Source organism: Oncorhynchus tshawytscha, linkage group LG07 (genome assembly GCF_018296145.1).
Source record: "Oncorhynchus tshawytscha isolate Ot180627B linkage group LG07, Otsh_v2.0, whole genome shotgun sequence".
Taxonomy (NCBI): Eukaryota; Metazoa; Chordata; class Actinopteri; order Salmoniformes; family Salmonidae; genus Oncorhynchus; species Oncorhynchus tshawytscha.
In genome coordinates, this window is record NC_056435.1 from 59,129,482 (window position 1) to 59,148,582 (window position 19,101).

The 19,101-nt window shown below is 42.5% G+C and overlaps 1 pseudogene; it reads left to right on the top strand.

Annotated features, from left to right (window-relative positions):
* Positions 1-820: 820 nt before the first annotated feature.
* LOC112255334 lies at positions 821-17,895 on the top strand (annotated as a pseudogene).
* The last annotated feature ends 1,206 nt before the right edge of the window (positions 17,896-19,101 follow it).

The following is a 19,101-nucleotide window of genomic DNA, read 5'->3' on the forward strand; positions in this document are numbered from 1 at the left end:
ATATTATTGTAAAATTGTAAAAAAAATAATTAAGAAAACCCTTGTATGAGTATCCAAACTTTTGACTGGTACTGTATACCTGGAATTGAGTCGATGGTGAAGGTCTGGAAGCCTTTCACCACCATCTCCCCCACTCTGAAAGAGTGCTATCTCAGATACGAAGTCCCTGATGGCCAGTTTAGACAGGTTGGTGCCCCCTGGAGGCCGAATGTTGTGGGTGAGCAGGAAGAACGTCAGATGGGGGAAATCAATCCCCGCCTCCACCCGTGTCCCAAAGGATCATATAGATAATAGTGCAATGGGAAATATGAGGACATGAGAGAGCGAGAGAAAAATATATATTGTGTTGAGTACATGATATGATAGCTGTGAAGTCTTCCACTTTGACTACAAATGTCGCGTGGGCACACGTATAGACTACCACAAAGCCGGTCTACATGAACAGTAACAAGCAATAAGCAAAGGAAGCCTGTCCGTTACACAGTCAAAAGGATTTACCTGGGCAAATTTGTGAAATGTGAGTCCAAACGCTGATGGCTGTGCATCACTCTGAAAATAAAGGAGAGCCGCACACTCTAGGAGCTCAGATGCAAAAATGTAATATCCTCAGGGTATAATCACAAACACTGCGGGATGATTCGTTTATATAGTGTCAAAAGACACACAGGTGTCTAATCATGTCCAAGAGTGGCCTAATATCATTGATTAATTCTCAAATATTAAAATGGCATACAAAGAACAGCATACAAAAAACAAATGGATAGCAAACGATCATAGATTCATTTTAGACTACACAAGCTACAAACAATTACAATGGCAAAGTCACAATATACTTATTTAACTTAAAGATTCTTGCTCCCTTCGGTCTCAACGTAGACTTTGATCTGAAGCCTTTCTAAGGATTATTGTGACTTTGCCATTGTAATTGTTTGTAAGCTTGTGTGAATGGCATGGAGTTTCATGATGGGTTACATTGTAGAACCCATACAAATTAAAAGGGAGGTGTTGTAGACGTTGCATCCGAAATATAGGCCTATATTCTAGTTGAAAATAGAGAATACAGTGACTTCCATGAAGAAATGTACCTGAAGAATTCGTTTGTGTCCTAAAACTTTCACTACTTCTGAAATCCGTTACATCTTTCATTCTCCTGCTACTGTGACCGAAAGTTGCACACACAACGTCAACATTGTAATTGTTCTCTGATAACACGACATTGTGCTATATTATATAAAACAAATGTGTCAAGGAAAATAGACAAAAAACAGTAGGCTAAACAGTTTGTCCACTGTAAAAACCCTGGTCATGGAAGTTGGTCATCCAAACTTCCTTGAAGACTTCCCCAAAACTATGAAGAAAATGACAAGCTCCACCCTAACGTGCGTATCATCAAATCTGTTCAACAATTGGTCGAATACTTTCATCTGTGAAACATCGACTCTGTTAATCTAAAAAAAAGGTACTTTGTAACCTTGGTGCCTTAGTATATTGTTGTTTTGTTATTTGCTGTGTCATACCTCAAGTTATTACTTTCTCTACCATAAAAAGGTTTTAGAAGTAACTTTTAGGGTTGTTTTCTGTAGCACAATGCTGTGCGATTTTTATCCATGATCAGTTTGAGTTGTTGTCCTGATTCATTCTTTCAGACCTAGCCTAAAATCTTTTTCTGGAGATATGCGCGTGTTTTTCGGCTATTTTCTTTCATTGCACCAGGGAATTATCAAAAAATGAATGACCAGGATATGATTACTGAATGCTCCAATGACGTCTTGGCTCTGTTTGCCGAATCTCTGCATATATTTACAGGATATGTATGCGGGGGTTTTCTGGAATCATAGCAGCAGCCCTTCTGTATGAGTTTAACCTAAAGCCTATGCTTCTAACTCGACAATAAGTTTGTAGTGATTATTATTAGTTTGTGTCATAGCATGTTGGTTGAAATGACCAAATACTGCACTGAGAATACTAACAGCAATATTCAATAACAGTACAGTCATATAAGCACACTATTTGGCAAACATCAATGTAATATTAGCACTATTTCAACCAATGCGTTGTAACTGTTTAACTTTGGGCTAGGGGGCAGTATTTTGACATCCGGATGAAAAGCGTGCCCAAAGTAAGCTGCCTGTTACTCAGACCCAGAATATGCTAGTGTAACGGATGTGAAACGGCTAGCTAGTTAGCGGTGGTGCGCGCGAAATAGCGTTTCAATCAGTGACGTCCCCTGCTCTGAGACCTTGAAGTAGTGGTTCCCCTTGCTCTGCAAGGGCCGTGGCTTTTGCGGAGCGATGGGTAACGATGCTTCGTGGGTGACTGTTGTTGATGTGTGCAGAGGGTCCCTGGTTCGCGCCCGGGTATGGGCGAGGGGACGGTCTAAATTTATACTGTTACACTAGGATATGCATATAATTGGTAGATTTGGATAGAAAACACTCTAGAGAAAATAATGTATGTGAGTATAACAGAACTGATATGGCAGGCGAAACCCCGAGGACACTTTTATTATAGCACTTTAATTATAAGGCCAAGTCCTCCCAGATTGCAGTTCCTAGGGTTTCTACTAGATGTCAACAGTCTTTGGAAAGAGTTTCAGGCTGGTTTGTGGAAAAAATATGTACTTTTTCTTGGTGGCTTCCATTTTGGCTGTAGTGTTTCCAAGCGCATGGAGGAGAGCGTGTTCTTTGGTATTTTTCTCAGGCAAAGAAAATAACAATTCTCCTTCTTGAATTTTGTTGTTTATTTGCGTATTAGGTTACCTAAAGTTTATTAGTAACATTTGTGATTTGTTTTTTTTTCCTTTTTTATGGAGGGAAACTGGGTGGATTATTGACTGATGTGCGCCAGCTAAACTGAGTTTGTTATGGATATAAAGAAGGACAATATCAAACAAAAGGACCATTTGTGATGTAACTGGGACCTTTTGGAGTGCCAACAGATGAAGATCATCAAAGGTAAGGCATGTTTTATATCGCTATTTCTGACTTTCGTGTCGCTCCTGCCTGGTTGAAATATGTTTTTCATGTGTTTGTATGCGGGGCGCTGTCCTCAGATTATCGCATGGTTTGCTTTCGCCGTAAAGCCTTTGTGAAATCTGACACAGCAGCTGGATTAACAAGAAGTTAAGCTTTATTTTAATGTATTACACTTGGGATTTTATGAATGTTAAATATTTATAAGAATTTAGTTTGAATTTGGCGCCTCTGCAATTTCACCAGATGTTGTCGAGGTGTCCCGCTAGCGGCACGCCTTTCCCAAACAGGTTTTAACAACTTAAAGTCAGGAGTAGTCCTTTTGAAAACACCTCGATAAAAATCTATCGTTCTGCCCCTGAACAAGGCAGTTAAAATCTAATTGTATTGGTCACATACGCATGTTTAGCAGATGTTATAGCGGGTGTAGCGAAATGCTACCCACTGTTCCCTGGGCGCCAAAGACGTGGATGTCGATTGAGGCAGCCCTCTGCACCTCTCAGATACAGAGGGGTTGGGTTTAATGCGGAAAACACATTTCAGTTGAATACATTCAGTTGATCAACTGACTAGGTATCCCCCTTTCCATATTCATGTAATCTATGCACTGATAGTTGAACTGTCTTCCTTTCCACCAGGGCTATGATGCCAGAAGACTGTTTGAGGGAGACGACCTGGATAGGGAGAACAACCAAAGTGACTGTGTCAGCAAGAAGAGATTGAGATAAACGTCAGCTTCAAATGAGAACAACTGTTTGTTGTTTGAAAAACTAAACCATAACATACAGTATGTGTAAATAAAAGCTGATTTGGCTTTCATTGACTTGACTCATTGACTCCATAACAATTCACTGTGTTTATTAATTTATCAGGAAAAGAAGAAGCCACACTTGAACAGCGATGTGGCTGCTTTTGCATCACAGGCAAAGGTGGTGTACCCCATCAACCAGAAATATAGAGTAAGATCCTTTATTTAACCTTTATTTAACTAGGCAAGTCAGTAAAGAACAAATTCTTATTTTATAATGACGGCCTACCCGGACAACGCTGGACCAATTGTGCACCTCCCTATGGGACTCCCGAACCTGGCTGGTTGTGATACAGCTTGGGATCAAACCAGGATCTGTAGTGAGGCCTCTAGCACTGAGATGCAGTGCCTTAGACCGCTATGCCACTCGGGATATCTGTTTATATTACAGACTTCATGCCACAGAAGCTATAAAAGGTTCTAACCAAATCTATCCAGATTGTAACCCTTATTGGAAGGTAATTTTGCCTTCATTCCAAGAGCATGGGATGGGGCTCAAGGGATAGTTCAGCACAAATACCTATTTTATTTCCCTTTCCTTGAAAGCAGTCTATGGCTGAATTTTCCATTTTAAGACCACGTTAAATAGGACTGAATACATCTGGCAAACTTTGACTTTGATGCGAACTGTCCCTTTAATGTCAATTCCCAATGACAGCCCTTAGCGGATGGAGCCTCCATCCCATCGCTGCACGAGCACTCCAAGCTTCCCATCCTCCCCAAAGGAGTGTCCTCATCTGACTCTAGCGGGGTCACTGAGCCGTGGCCAGGACGATGATGACAGCAGCCAGTTAATCTCCTCGCTGGTCCCCAAGAGCCTCCAGAACGAGAGTTTCACCCAGGTGGCCCACTACCCCTACACAGTCTCTTAGACAGAGTGAGCTGATGTGGGATAGATATTCAGTTAAAGGGATAATTCAGAGAAATTACATATTAAGATGTGTTTTTTCTTAGCATGAAATCAGTCTTCACTCTTAGATAAAAGGGATCCAAAAAGGTTATTTGCCTAGCCACATGGGATAACCTTTTTGGGTTCCATGTATATCCCTCTGTTGAAAGGTTTCTACATGGAACCCAAAAGGGTTACTCAAAGGTTTCTCCCATGGGGTGTATAAGAGTGTATATAGACAATCCTCACTTTAATGTAGATAAACTATCCCTTGGACTGGATCATCAAAGTTCTAGCTGTGTATGATGATGTCATATTTCTGAGTACCTTTAATGTGTTCTACTGTAAATACAAGCTGATTCTAGTGTAGCTGTTATCATTGTAGATTTGAGTGCAAGATCAGCCTATACTGTCAGGCTCTGCAGGAACATGCAGCAACACTGTTCACAGGTCCTGAAGGAGAAATGTGTGGTGGGTGACCTCTTTATTTCATCACACACTAGCAAACTATTTATAATGCTAACTGTTCATAATGCATTGACTGACTGGTCTGTTGTGACAAAGCTCTTAAAAGAAAAGGAGAAAAAAAGTGAGAATGGACTCTACCTACATGTGTATTTATCCTACTGTTTTTTACCAAACTAAGCCAAATATTCATAATCTGTTATGAATGATCTTATAGTGCCTATTATATCCCCATATAGCATTATAAGACATGATATAAGCTTTTTTGTCCATTTCCAGCGATAATACTTGCTATGTAATGTCAAATCAAATAAAAATGTATTTGTCACGTGCCGAATACAACAGGTGTAGTAGACCTTGCAGTGAAATGCTTACTTACAAGCCCTTAACCAACAATGCAGTTTTAAGAAAATACCTAAAAAAGTAAGAGATAAGAATAACAAATAATTCAAGAGCAGCAGTAAAATAGAAGCCTCTTGGAGCTAGACTTGGTGCTCCGGCACCGCTTGCTGTGCTATGGTGGCTGGAGTCTTTTACAATTTTTAGAGCCTTCCCATGACACTGCCTGGTATAGAGGTCCTGGTTGGCAGGAAGCTTGGCCCCAGTGATGTACTGGGCCGTGCGCATTACCCATTGTAGTGCCTTGCTGTCAGAGGCCAAGCAGTTGCCATTCCAGGCAGTAATGCAACCTGTCAGGATGCTCTCAATGGTGAAGCTGTAAAACCTTTTGAGGATCTCAGGACCCATGCCAAACCTTTTCAGTCTCCTGAGGGGGAATAGGTTTTGTCGTGCCCTCTTCATGACTGTCTTGGTGTGCTTGGACCATGTCAGTTAATTGGTGATATGAATGCCAAGGAACTTGAAGTTTTCAATCTACACCACTACAGCCCTGTCAATGAAAATGGGGGCATGCTCGAATGGGGGCATCCTCTAGCTGCAGAGGGAGGTGTTTAATCCCAGGGTCCTTAGCTTATTTTTTATTTTCAAATATTTTTTGAACCATGCCTCGAACAAAGGAGATCTCAGAAGACCTAAGATTAAGACTTGTTTACTTGCGTAAAGCTGGATATTGTTACAAAAGTATCTCTAAAAGCCTTGATGTTCATCAGTCCACTGTAAGACAAATTGTCTATAAATTGAGAAAGTTCAGCACTGTTGCTACTCTCCCTAGGAGTGGCCCTCCTGCAAAGATGACTGCAAGAGAACAGCGCAGAATGCTCATTGAGGTTAATAAGAATCCTAGAGTGTCAGCTCAAGACTTACAGAAATCTCAGGAATGTGCTAATTTCTGTTGACGAGTCTACGATACGTAAAATAGTAAACAAGGAGAATGTTCATAGGAGGACACCATGGAAGAAGCCACTGCTGTCCAAAAAAACCTTTCTGCACATCTGAAGTGCACCTGGATGTTCTACAGCGCTACTGGCTAAATATTCAGTGGACAGATTAAACTGCAGTTGAGTTGTTTGGAAGGAACACCCAACACTATGTGTGGAGAAGAAAATGCACAGCACAGCACACCAACATCAAAACCTCATCCTAACTGTAAAGTATGGTGGAGGCAGCATCATGGTTTTAAGCAGCCTCAGGGCCTGGACAGCTTGCTATCATTGACAGAAAAATGAATTCTTAAGTTCGCCAAGACATTTTGCAGGAGAATGTTAGGCTGTCTGCCATTTTAAGCTCAACGGAAGTTGGGTGAAGCAACAGAATGGCTTCAACAGTAGAAAATACACCTTCTGTAGTGGCCCAGTCAGAGTCCGGACCTCAACCTGATTGAGATGCTGTGGCATGACCTCAAGAGAGCAGTTCACACCAGACATCCCAAGAATATTGCTGAACTGAAACAGTTTTGTAAAGAGGAATGGTCCAAAATTCCTCCTGATCGTTGTGCAGGTCTAATCTGCAACTACAGAAAACGTTTGGTTGAGGTTATTGCTGCCAAAGGAGGGTTCACATAAATCCAAGGGTTCACATACTGTTTACACGGTGTGTTAAATGAAGACATGAAAACGTATAAAACGTTGTCTACGTAGTAGACTAGCACAATCAAACCTTTCAACCCGCATAGTAGGTAATTCACATTACACAAATTGAACCGCCAAGTCTGAACCATATTATTTGCTCAGGCAAGTAAGACTTGATTTAAATGGGGGGAATTAAGTTTATGGGAAACTTTAAAAAATACATCTTTGAAGTTTGGGATTTCTTTTCTTCGAAAAAGATCTTAAAGTTTGGTGGGAAACTGTATGTGTCGCTCCACAGACAAAGGGCTTTAGCAAACAGGTGGAGGCCTTCTGCCAGAGACTGCTGGGCAGGTCCAGTATTCTCCCCAGAAATGAGGCCCATGATGTTATCCACACCCTCATCCACTGTCTCCTATTGGTGGAAATCCAGTTGACTGAGACTCAGGCCGCAGACATGAAGGTGAGAAACTGTAAGAATGAGTCAAAATAAGAGAGAGACATCATCTCTACTCAATACATTTCTATCTGGACGTTCTGTAACATCTGTAAAGTCTTCTGAACAGGCCCCAGGCTTCACTCATCATGGGTCATATTCATTAGGTACCAAACTGGAGAAAATGGACTGAAACAGGAAGGGATAACCTGGACTTGTTCAATAAGAACCACTTGTTTTTGCTTTCCATTCTAAAACGTTTTGCTACGGTGTGCCTTAATGAATACATCCCTGTTTTAATAATGTTTGTTTGACTCGCTCTAGGTATGGCATACACATATCCAGTTTTATAGGCTTCTCAGATCTAGCTACACAAGTGAATTTAAATTTGATCAAATTTATTCATAAAGTCCTTTTTACATCAGCAGTTGTCACAAAGTGCTTATACTGTAACCAGAACTAGACCCCAAAGACTTTGCAAAAACAAAAGCAATGCCAAGGCGGTAAGGCTTGTTTCTAGATCCATATCTCTCTTCCCACCGGCTCTCCCAGAGGACACAGGAGAAGCTGCTGTGGTGGGAGGAGTTGAAGGGTGTGCTGCGGGCCAAGCAGGCCCTGCTCCGGCGGGAGGCATCCCCCAGACAGGGCCTAGTGGCCCGGGGCCTGGAGCAGCTGACCAGTGACGGACACCTGACCTTCGCCACCATGGATAAGACCCTGGCCGTGCTGCAAGCTGCCCTGACCGATGGGCTCCAGTTCTGCAGTGAAGGTGACTCATGACGCAGACACAGATGCATACTCGCAGGAGCATGCACACTCACACACACACACACGTTTTTCGTTAATCTGTATGTGCACTGCTAACCGGGGGATTCCTGACACATTATTGTTCTCGCGGGCCACCAACTTCAAATAGCCAACCGGTGAAGCAAAGAAACTGGTGTGTGTTTTTAACAAAAGAGTGACCTCCTTGAATTCAATATCAGGTCAAATATTGTGTAGTAGATTAGCATTCTAGTTCATGTGAAATCAGTACCCAGAGGGTAGAATTTGGAACATAGTATCATAATGACATCTTTGCAAGCAGTTATGCCCACTGGGAAGTTGTGTAATTCTGTAATACCCTGCTGGACGTCCCTCCTGAGGAATATGGTGGCAATCTTTCAGTATTATGTGGCCTAGTTCCTCATCTTAAATGAACTGGTGTCTTAAAATATCCCCTTTTACGGCCTCTTCTCCATTGCTAACAAGATTGAATCAAATAAATGTATGGAAGTCTCAAGTGATCAGTCTTTGAGAGCACCAATGCAAACCAAAATAAAATATAATTGTATAGTAATACAGTCTTGACATAGGGAAGGGGGATATCTAGTCAGTTGTCCAACTGAATGTGTCTTCCACATTTAAATCTCTGAATCAGAGAGGTGCGGGGGCTGCCTTAATCGACATCTACGGTGCCCAGGAAACAGTGCCTTGCTCAGGGGTCGAACGGCAGATTTTCACCTTGTTAGCTCGGGGATTCGATCCTTCAACCTTCCAGTCATTGGCCCAATGCATCCAACCACTAGGCTACCTGCAGCCCCATCATAAGTACATTTGTAGTAATGAACTACTAGACTATAAATGGTAAGTGCATAATGATACACAGAAGAATGAAGTTAATTGTGTTAAACTGGTCATATTCTGTGCCGAATCAGCAACTTAGTGTAGTAGCATTGTGATCAAAACTACATGTTGCAGAATGCAGGATAAAGACCAAGGAACTTCAGTATGAAAAGTGCAAGAAGATCGACTCCAAGAAGAAGAAGCTCTTGAGGACTCAAGCGAAGTAGAGTAGCCGTGTCTTGGATTCTGCACAGACTCACAGTGACCCACAGAAATTTGTGAAGGTCAATATCTCTCTTTTAGTAGGCTCATTCGTTCCCTGTCATATGTCCAGTGCCACAACAATAGTAGTAGTAAACTACTGCTCACATTGATCTATTCAATCACTTCACTTTAAAGTCTACTTTGGATGAGTGCCACCTCTGTGTAAGTCTATAACAGTTATCCATCTCATTACATTACATTGTTAATTGCTCCTGATAGCTGCATGCTCCAGGTTTAACAGTTCAATTTTCCTCTCCAGTTGTATCAAGAGCAGGTAGCCTAGTGGTTAGAGTGTTGGGCCAGTAACTGTAAAGGTTGCTAGATCAAATCCCTGAGCTGACAAGATAAAAATCTGTTCTGCCCCTGAACAAGGCAGTTAACCCACTGTTCCTAGGCTGTCATTGTAAATAAGAATTTGTTCTTAACTGACTTGCCTAGTTAAATGTAAAAAATCTTCTGAAACAAAAGAAGCTGAGCAGTGACTTGGAGCTGTGGTAGAGTGGCAGTCTGGGGTCTTTGGAGGGTAGTTTGTCTTTAATGGTACACTACATGATCAAAATGGGGACACCTGCTCAGTTGAACATTTCCTTCCAATATCATGGGCATTAATATGGAGTTAATCACCCCTTTGCTGCTATAACAGCCTCCACTCTTTTGGGAAGGCTTTCCACTAGATGTAGGAACATGGCTGTGGGGACTTACTTCCATTCAGCCACAAACGCATTAGTGAGGTCGGGCACTGATTTTGGCGATTAGCCCTGGCTCGCAGTCGGTGTTCCAATTCATCCCAAACTTGTTTGATGGGGTTGAGGTCATAGCTCTGTGCAGGCCAGTCAAGTTCTTCCACACCGATCTTGACAAACCGTTTCTGTATGGACCTTGCTTTGTGCACAGGGCATTGTCATGCTGAAATAGGAAAGGACCTTCCCCAAAGTTAGAAGCACAGAATTGTCTAGATGCTGTAGCATTAAGATTTCCCTTCACTGGAACTAAGGGGCCTAGCCCGAACAATGTAAAACAGCCCCAGACCATTATTCCTCCTCCACCCAACTTTATAGTTGGCACTATGGATTGGGGCAGGTAGCGTTCTAACGGCATCCGGCAGACTAAAGATTTGTCCTTCGGACTGCCAGATCGTGAAGCTTGATTCATCACTCCAGAGTATGCGTTTCCACTGCTCCAGAGTCCAATTGCGGTGAGCTTTATATAACACCAGCCAAAGCTTGACATTGCGCATTGTGATCTTAGGCTTGTGTGCAACTGTTCGGCCATGGAAACCCATTTCATGATGCTCCCAACTAACAGTTCTTGTGCTGTCGTTGCTTCCAGGGGCAGTTTGGAACTCGGTAGTGAGTGTTGCAACCGAGGACAGATGGTTTTTACACACTTCAGCGGTCCTATTCTGTGAGCTTGTGTGGCCTACCACATTGCGGCTGAGCGCTGTTGCTCTTAGACATTTCCACTTCACAGTAACAGCACTTACAGTTGACTGGGGCAGCTCTAGCAGAGCAGAAATTTGTTGAACTGACTTGTTGGAAAGGAGGCATCCTATGATGGTGCCACGTTGAAAGTCACTGAGCTCTTCAGGAAGGTCATTCTACTGACAATGTTTGTCTATGGAGATTGCATGTGTCGTGACTTTACTTTCATTAATCTGTTATTTATCTAATCAACTAACTATTTTTAATTGTTACCTGATTAAATTAATTATGTAACCATTGACTCATTAGAATTTGGGGCACCACGAGAGTAGTTCTTTAAAGAGTTACAATCTCACAAATTAAACTCTAAATGTCTTATCATCCATAAACAGTCAACTTATTAATCATAACCTTGTATCATATCATCATTCTGAACAGACAGAACCTCCTGTATCTGCAAAAGTACTACACAAATTGGTTTAATTATTTATTTACTAGCTAACTAAATGGTAACAAAGGATAAACATACACTTAAAACCTGTGAAGGAGGCTGCGAATTTTCGCAGCTTTTTGTTAAAAATCGCGCAACATTTCAGCGTCCTGCTACTCATGCCAGGAATATAGTATATGCATATGATAAGTGTGTGTGTATAGAAAACACCCTGAAGTCTCTAAAACTGGTTAAATCGTGTCTGTGGCTAGAACATAACGTGTTTAGGAGTCAAAATCCTTCGAAAAACTGCTCACCCAAAACACAAAAATAATATCCATCCGCCAGTCAATGTATTGTCTTTGGCTGAAAAAAATACATATCAAGCCCCTGTAAACGCCTACAGCTTCCACACGATGTCGCCAATGCTGTCATTTTCAGTCTGTTTTATCCTTGGTTTGGTAGTGTGACGCATTTCCTTTCTTTGGGCCCACCACAGGATGTTTTGAAAGTGAAAACATGGACGATGATTTCAAGACTTGCTGCTATCGAATACAGATCGCCCCGTGATCAATCTAATAGACTATTAACGTTTATTAATACCTAAAGTTGGTTTAGAAAAGTAATTTGAAGTGATTTGTAAAAGTATATAGGTAACTTTTGTAATTTTAAAAAGTGACGTTGCGTCATGTAAAGGGGCATTTTTCTGGATCAGACCGGTCGTCAGCAAATCACATTTTGGGTATACAATGACGGATTTAATCGGGAAAAAGACCCAATTGTGATGTTTATGTGACATATAGGAGTGCCAAGAAAGAAGCTCGTCAAAGGTAATGAATGTTTTATATTTTATTTCTGCGTTTTGGGTAGCGCCGGCTACCGCTAAATCTGTTGTTTTGTTGACGGTCTGGTATTCTGGGGGTGCATGCTATCAGATAATAGCTTCTCATGCTTTCCCCCGAAAAGCATTTTACAAATCTGACTTGGTGGCTAGATTCACAACGAGTGTAGCTTTAATTCACTACCTTGCATTTGTGTTTTAATGAAAGTTTGAGTTTTATCGAAAACAATAGGTGGCGCTCTAAAATATCCGCTGATTTGATCCCGCCAGAGGAACACCCTCCCTAACAAGTTAATAAATTAGAAACAGGTCACTAGCGGACTGACACAATTTGGTGGCTTGTTACAAAAGAGGAGGGCAGAGAGGGACAGAGACATAATACTTTGGTACGTTTAGAAACTTCTCTCACAGTAATCATATACTTTGTACACGAACCAGCGCCCGTTTGAAGTAAGAAATCATGAATGTATTTACATGTAAATGCCTTGGTTCTTCGTGTATACCTGTCGGACCACGCCGCCTTGGAAATGGAGTTCAGCCTCTGTTGTCGTCCGGTATCCGGTTACAGATTTTATTCTACTTCCATTCTCTACTTCCAAATAAGATGCTTATTTGAAGATAGGCTAGCCAGCCGTGTCAATGGTTATCAGTGGGGTGATGAGAATAGCATACTAAGGTGATTTGAGAAGAGTAGTAGAATGGTCCCACTTAAATTTGCTTCTCTAGATACTTTGCTTAGGACAGCTAATCAGCAGTACCAGTGATTCTCCAGGAGGTGACTTTATCGTCTCTACCTCGTGTTGAGATTCAGAGTTCGAACCACTTTGGATGTGAGCTGCAGCTCCACGTCTTTCTAGTCTGATATGTTCATTCTTAACCCACTTTTTTTATACAGTTCATTCGAAAGGGCGGTTCTGTCAGGCTGACACACTCTCTGACCTCACTCAATAATTACTCAGTGAATAATTACTTGAACAAAGTTATAGAAACAATTTCCTCTTATAGTTTCTAAAATCACATCCCTCTCTTAACAAAAACACTCACCATATTTAATGCACAACGCATCGGAAGGACACTTCACACATATAGTGTGTGTACTTTTCAAGTTATAGTATATCCTTTATAACATTTTTAATGACATCACAAAATAACAACCAAAATTACATTATTATTCTTTAGGTCGCCTCTGACCATTCCCCATGTTCTACGTTAGAAATATTTTTCCAGTATTTGTTTTAGAAAGTGTTAGAGGTTTGGCGGGAAAAGTGTCTGTGAAACAAAGGCACATTCCTGTGGTGATCATTGGAGAGGGAGATATGTGAATGTTCTGTCCTTGATTTACAACAGGTTGTGAGCTGTCAACTCCCACCAGTTCCCTTATCCCCTCTCTGTGGGTGAGAGAGGTTCTGTTGGAAATAATTTGTTGCTAAGCTGATCTGACCTATTTGGATCCTTACAGGACAGTCATGACACATGGCTGGCTGTGTGCTCGATTTTATACAACTGTCGGATATGGCTGAAATAGCCAAATCCACTAATTTGAAGGGATGTGCACATACTTTTGTATATATAGTGTATTTCGTGTAGCACCCACCTAATGTCACAATATGACAACATGACGTCACAGTCACAACACAATCAGAACGATTGGGAACTATTTCGCGCTGGGAAGATTTTTACACGACACCACCCAACTTTTTAACCTATTGTATGTGTTTTGTACTGTTTACTTCATTCCACCTTGTCAAAGAGGTTGAGGAGTCCCCTGGTTTTTGTCAATTGATATATCCTAGCCAATAGCCCCAAGCAGTCAGCATTCGCCTTGTAGCACTGGTCTTTCTTATTTCTCATGGTATATCACCATTGCTTTTGTATCTCCAGAGGCATCATGCCAGACCAGGATCAGAGGCTATGGTTGGATCAAGATGGTGACCTGGCTGCACTGCTGCAGCAGGCAGAGGCCAATGTCAAACGGCAACTGGAGGGCCTACGGGCTCAGCTGGAACAAGATGGACAGGTAGGAATTCTTCCAGACCTAGAAATGTAATGAATAGAGCTGACTTGATTTCTTATTTGACCTGACAGACATCCTTTCTGCTCAATACATTTCTATCTGGACGTTCTGTAACATTACAGTCCACTGAACAGGCCCCAGGTTTATCTCATCATGGGTCGTATTCATTAGGTACCAAACTGAAGAAAACGGAATGAAACGGAGAGAATACCTGGACCAATAAGAACCACTTGTTTTTGCTTTCCATAATAAAACGTTTTGCTACGTTGTGCCTTAATGAATACGCCCCTGGTTTTAATACTGTATTTCTGTTTGACCCAATGTAGGTATGGTGTGAGGAGGTGGCCCTGGCCTGCCTTAGACACCTAGATGAACAGCATTTGAAGATCCTCAGAGGCCTGGTGGTCAGACAGAGGTACGTGCTGAATTTATTATTATTTTAAAAACGTAACTAGACAAGTCAGTTGAGAACAAATTCTTATTTACAATGAAGACCTACCCTGGCGACACTGGGCCAACCTTGCGCCACCCTATGGGACTCCCAATCACAGCCAGATGTGATACAGCCTGGATTTGAACCAGGGACTGTAGTTTGAAACTGAGATGCAGTGCCTTAGACCACTGCACCACTCGGGAGCCCACAGGTGAACCAGGGAGCCACATCAATCCATGCTTTTGCCTGGCAGGTGTGTCAAAATATATAATAGAATATTCATCATTGACAACTTAATAGATTTAATACAATGTGTTTAATGTACATAATAAGATTCAGTGTCTTTGAAATCAATGACAAGATATGCATTTGGGCATATTGACCTATCATTATTCTGTTCTATTTTGTTCTATTCTATTCTATCCCAGCCACGAGGGGATGTTGATCGAGAAGAAACAATAACTACTGCTAGCTGTGGTGTAGAGGCACTTTTTGGCCAGACACTTCTGCCTGAGGATCCTGAAGGAGATGAGGCTGTCCAAGCTCAAGGTGCTGTCTCAGAGTGACTTCAGGTCCCTGCTGGCTCTAGTGAACCAGACCCAGGCAACAGTCAGCCCAACCAAGATGAAAGCTCAGAATCCGGTCCAGTAACACTTCCACTTACATTTACAACAATAATGAACTACACTGAACAAAAATATAAACAAAAATGTAAATTGTTGGTCCCATTTTCCATACGCGTATTTCTCTCAAATTGTCTGCACAAATGTGTCTACATCCCTTTTAGTGAGTATTTCTCCTTTGTCAAGATAATCCATCCACCTGACAGGTGTAGCATATCAAGAAGCTGATTAAACAGCATGATCATTACACAGGTGCTAGGGACAATAAAATGGCCACTCTAAAATGTGCAGTTTTGTTACACAACACAATGCCACAGATGTCTCAAGTTTTGAGGGAATGTGCAATTGCCATGCTGACTGTAGGAATGTCCACCTGAGCTGTTGCCAAAGAATTGATTGTTTATTTCTCTACCATAAGCCGCCTCCAATGTTGTTTTAGAGAATTTGGCAGGTTATCCAACCATCCTCAACACACAGACCACTTGTAACCACACCATCCCAGGACATCCACATCTGGCTTCTTCACCTGCGGGATCGTCTGAGACAAGCCACCCCGCCAGCTGATGAAACTGAGGAGTATTTCTGTCTGTATTAAAAACATACTGATTGGCAAGGCCTCCAGTGAGTTGGCTCCACAGGCCCACCCATGGCTGCACCCCTGCCTAGTCATGTGATATCCATAGATTAGGGCCTAATGCATTTATTTCAATTGACTGATTTTCTTATATGAACTGTAACTTAGTAAAATTGTTGAAATTGTTCCATCTTGCGTTCACATTTTTGTTCCATTGATTTCTTACAACAAAATGGAGATGAAGACGTTAGTTTTGTCCAGAGTTTCTTCAAACCATTCCAAGGGGGTGCACATTTCTGTTAACATCCCAGAGCAAACATGTCTAATTGCCTAGCCCTTGATTAGTTGAATCAGGTGTGTTAGTGGACACTCTAAGATCCCCCCCAAGGAATTAATTGACAAACTGCTTTAGAGGCATTCACTGAGTATACAAAACATTAAGAACACCTGCTCTTTCCATGACATAGACTGCCCAGGTGAATCTAGGTGAAAGCTATGACTCTATATTGATATCACTTGTTAAATCGACTTCAATCAGTGTAAATGAAGGGAAGGAGACAGGTTAAATAAGGGTTTTTAAGCCTTGTGACAATTGAAACATGGATTGTGTATGTGTGCTGTTCAGAGGGTGAATGGGCAAGACAAAATATTTAAGTGCTTTTGAACAGGGTATGGTAGTAGGTGCCAGGCGCACCAATTTGTGTCAAGAACTGCAACACTGCTCGGTTTTTCATGCTCAACAGTTTCCCGTGTGTATCAAGAATGGTCCAACACCCAAAGGACATCCAACTAGCAACTAGACATCCAACTAGCCAACTAGACACAACTGTGCGAACCATTGGCGTTACCATGGACCAGCATCCTACTGGAATGCTTTCGACACCTTGTAGACACCATGCCCTGACTAACTGAGTCTCTTCTGAGGGCAAAAGGGGGGGTGCAACTCAGTATTAGGAAGATGTTTCTAATGTTCGCTATACTCCGTCCAACTATGGCTCTGTTTGAGACTGTCAAGATGTCCCTGTCACCTTGTCACTGTGGTCTGACACCCACCTCCCTATGTCTCCATCTCTCCCTCCAACAGGATCTCAGTGCCAGAATCGCCAAGACGCACCTGGGACTGGAGACGCAGCTGATTGGCCACAGTTTCCAGCAGGAAACTGGAGATGGGGGCGGAGCTCCTGCAGGCCAACGCCCAGCTGCTGGTGGGACACGCCCTCAGCCAGGGCCTCTGGCAGCAGATGGATCAGGCCCCTCCCAGGTCCCAACCTGACCACAGCAGGAAGGTACCAGATCCTTTGGCCTCATCCAGAAACAACCCCTCGGCCACTGTTCCCTAAACTCGGTCCTGGGGACCCCAAGGTGTGCATGTTTTGGTTTTTGCCCTAGCACTACAGAACCGATTCAAACAATCAAAGTTTGATGATGAGATGATGATGTGCAGGGTTTTCTCGCTGGATTTTTGTAGAAGCACTTTGTGACATCTTCTGATGTAAAAAGGGCTTTACATTTGATAGATTAATTTAGTTAATTATTTGAATCAGCTGTGTTGTATTAGGGCAAAAAACAAAATGCACACCCCTTAGGGTCCCCAGGGCCGACATTGGGAAATGCTGCCCTAGTCCCTACCCCCTAGGCCAGACATGGGAAAACTACAGCCCATGTGATCATTTTGGATTAAAGTTGAATGACCAAACCCAAATAGAAATGAGGGGCCTAGGCCTATATGTGTTTTAATAACCAACCATTTGGCATAGATGGGATATGTGATCTATTCTCATTATTTATGCTTTGTGCATGTGTAGAGTCAGCTGACGGTGGTAGCCTTGCAGTGTATATGTGACCAGGGAATCGCTTAGTGCTCTGGTCACCAGCTACTAGTCTCAGATCAAAGACATCACCAAGGGCCTTCAGCAGCAGCACTCTAACAGGGGCAAAGATGATCTAGATTATATTATAAACTGGGTGGTTCGAGCCCTGAATGCTGATTCGCTGATAGCCATGGTATGTCAGACCGTATACCACTGCAATGACAAAACCTGTATTTTTACTGCTCTAATTACGTTGGCAACCAGTTTATAAGAGCAATAATGCACTTCGGAGGTTTGTGGTATATGGCAAATTGACCACGGCTAAGGGCTGGCTACACACAATACCCCATAATGACAAAGCAAAAACAGTTATTTTGAATTTTTTGCAAATACATAAATAAATAAAAAATAAGAATATATTTACATAAGTATTCTGACCCTTTACCCAGTACTTTGTTGAAGCACCTTTGGCAGCGATTACAGCCTCGAGTCTTCTTGGGCATGACTGCTGTATTTGGGGAGTTTCTCCCAATCTTCTCTGCAGATCCTCTCAAGCTCTGTCAGGTTGGATGGGGAGCGTCCCTGCACAGCTATTTTGAGGTCTCTCCAGGGATGTTTGATCGGGTTCAAGTCCAGGCTCTGCCTGGGCCACTCAAGGACATTCAAAGACTTGTCCCGAAGCCACTCCTGCGTTGTCTTGGCTGTGGGCTTAGGTTCGTTGTCCGGTTGAAAGGTGAACTTTCGCCCCAGTCTGAGGTCACTCTAGAGCAGATTTTCAACAATGATCTCTCTGTACTTTGCTCCATTCATCTTTGCCTCGATCCTGACTAGTCTCCCAGTCTATGCCGCTGAAAAACATCCCCACAGCATGATGCTGCCACCACCATACTTCACCGTAGGAATTGTGCCAGATTTCCTCCAGACGTGACACTTGGCATTCAGGCCAAAGAGGTCAATCTTGGTTTCATCAGACCAGAGAATCTTGTTTCTCAAGGCTGAGTGACTTTAGGTGCCTTTTGGAAAAATCCAAGCAGGCTGTCATGTGCCTTTTACTGAGGAGTGTCGCCTGTCTGGCCACTCTACCATAAAGGCCTGATTGGTGGAGTGCTGCAGAGATGGTTGTCCTTCTGGAAGGTTCTCCCATCTCCACAGAGGAACTATGGAGCTCTGTCAGAGTGACCATCGGGTTCTTGGTCACCTCCCTGACAAAACCCCTTCTCCCCCAACCGCTCAGTTTGGCCAGGGAGGCAAGCTCTGGGAAAAGTCTTGGTGGTTGCAAACTTCTTCCATTTGAGAATGATGGAGGCCACTGTGTTTTTGGAGACCTTCAATGATGCAGGCATTTTTTGGTACCCTTCCCCAGATCTGTGCCTTGACACAAACCTGTCTCAGAGCTCTACGGACAATTCCTTCGACCTCATATGGCTTGGTTTTTGCTCTGACATGCACTGTCAACTGTGGGACCTTATATAGACAGGTGTGTGCCTTTCCAAATCATGTCCAATCAGTTGATTTTACCACAGGTCGACTCCAAGTTGTTGAAACAGCTCA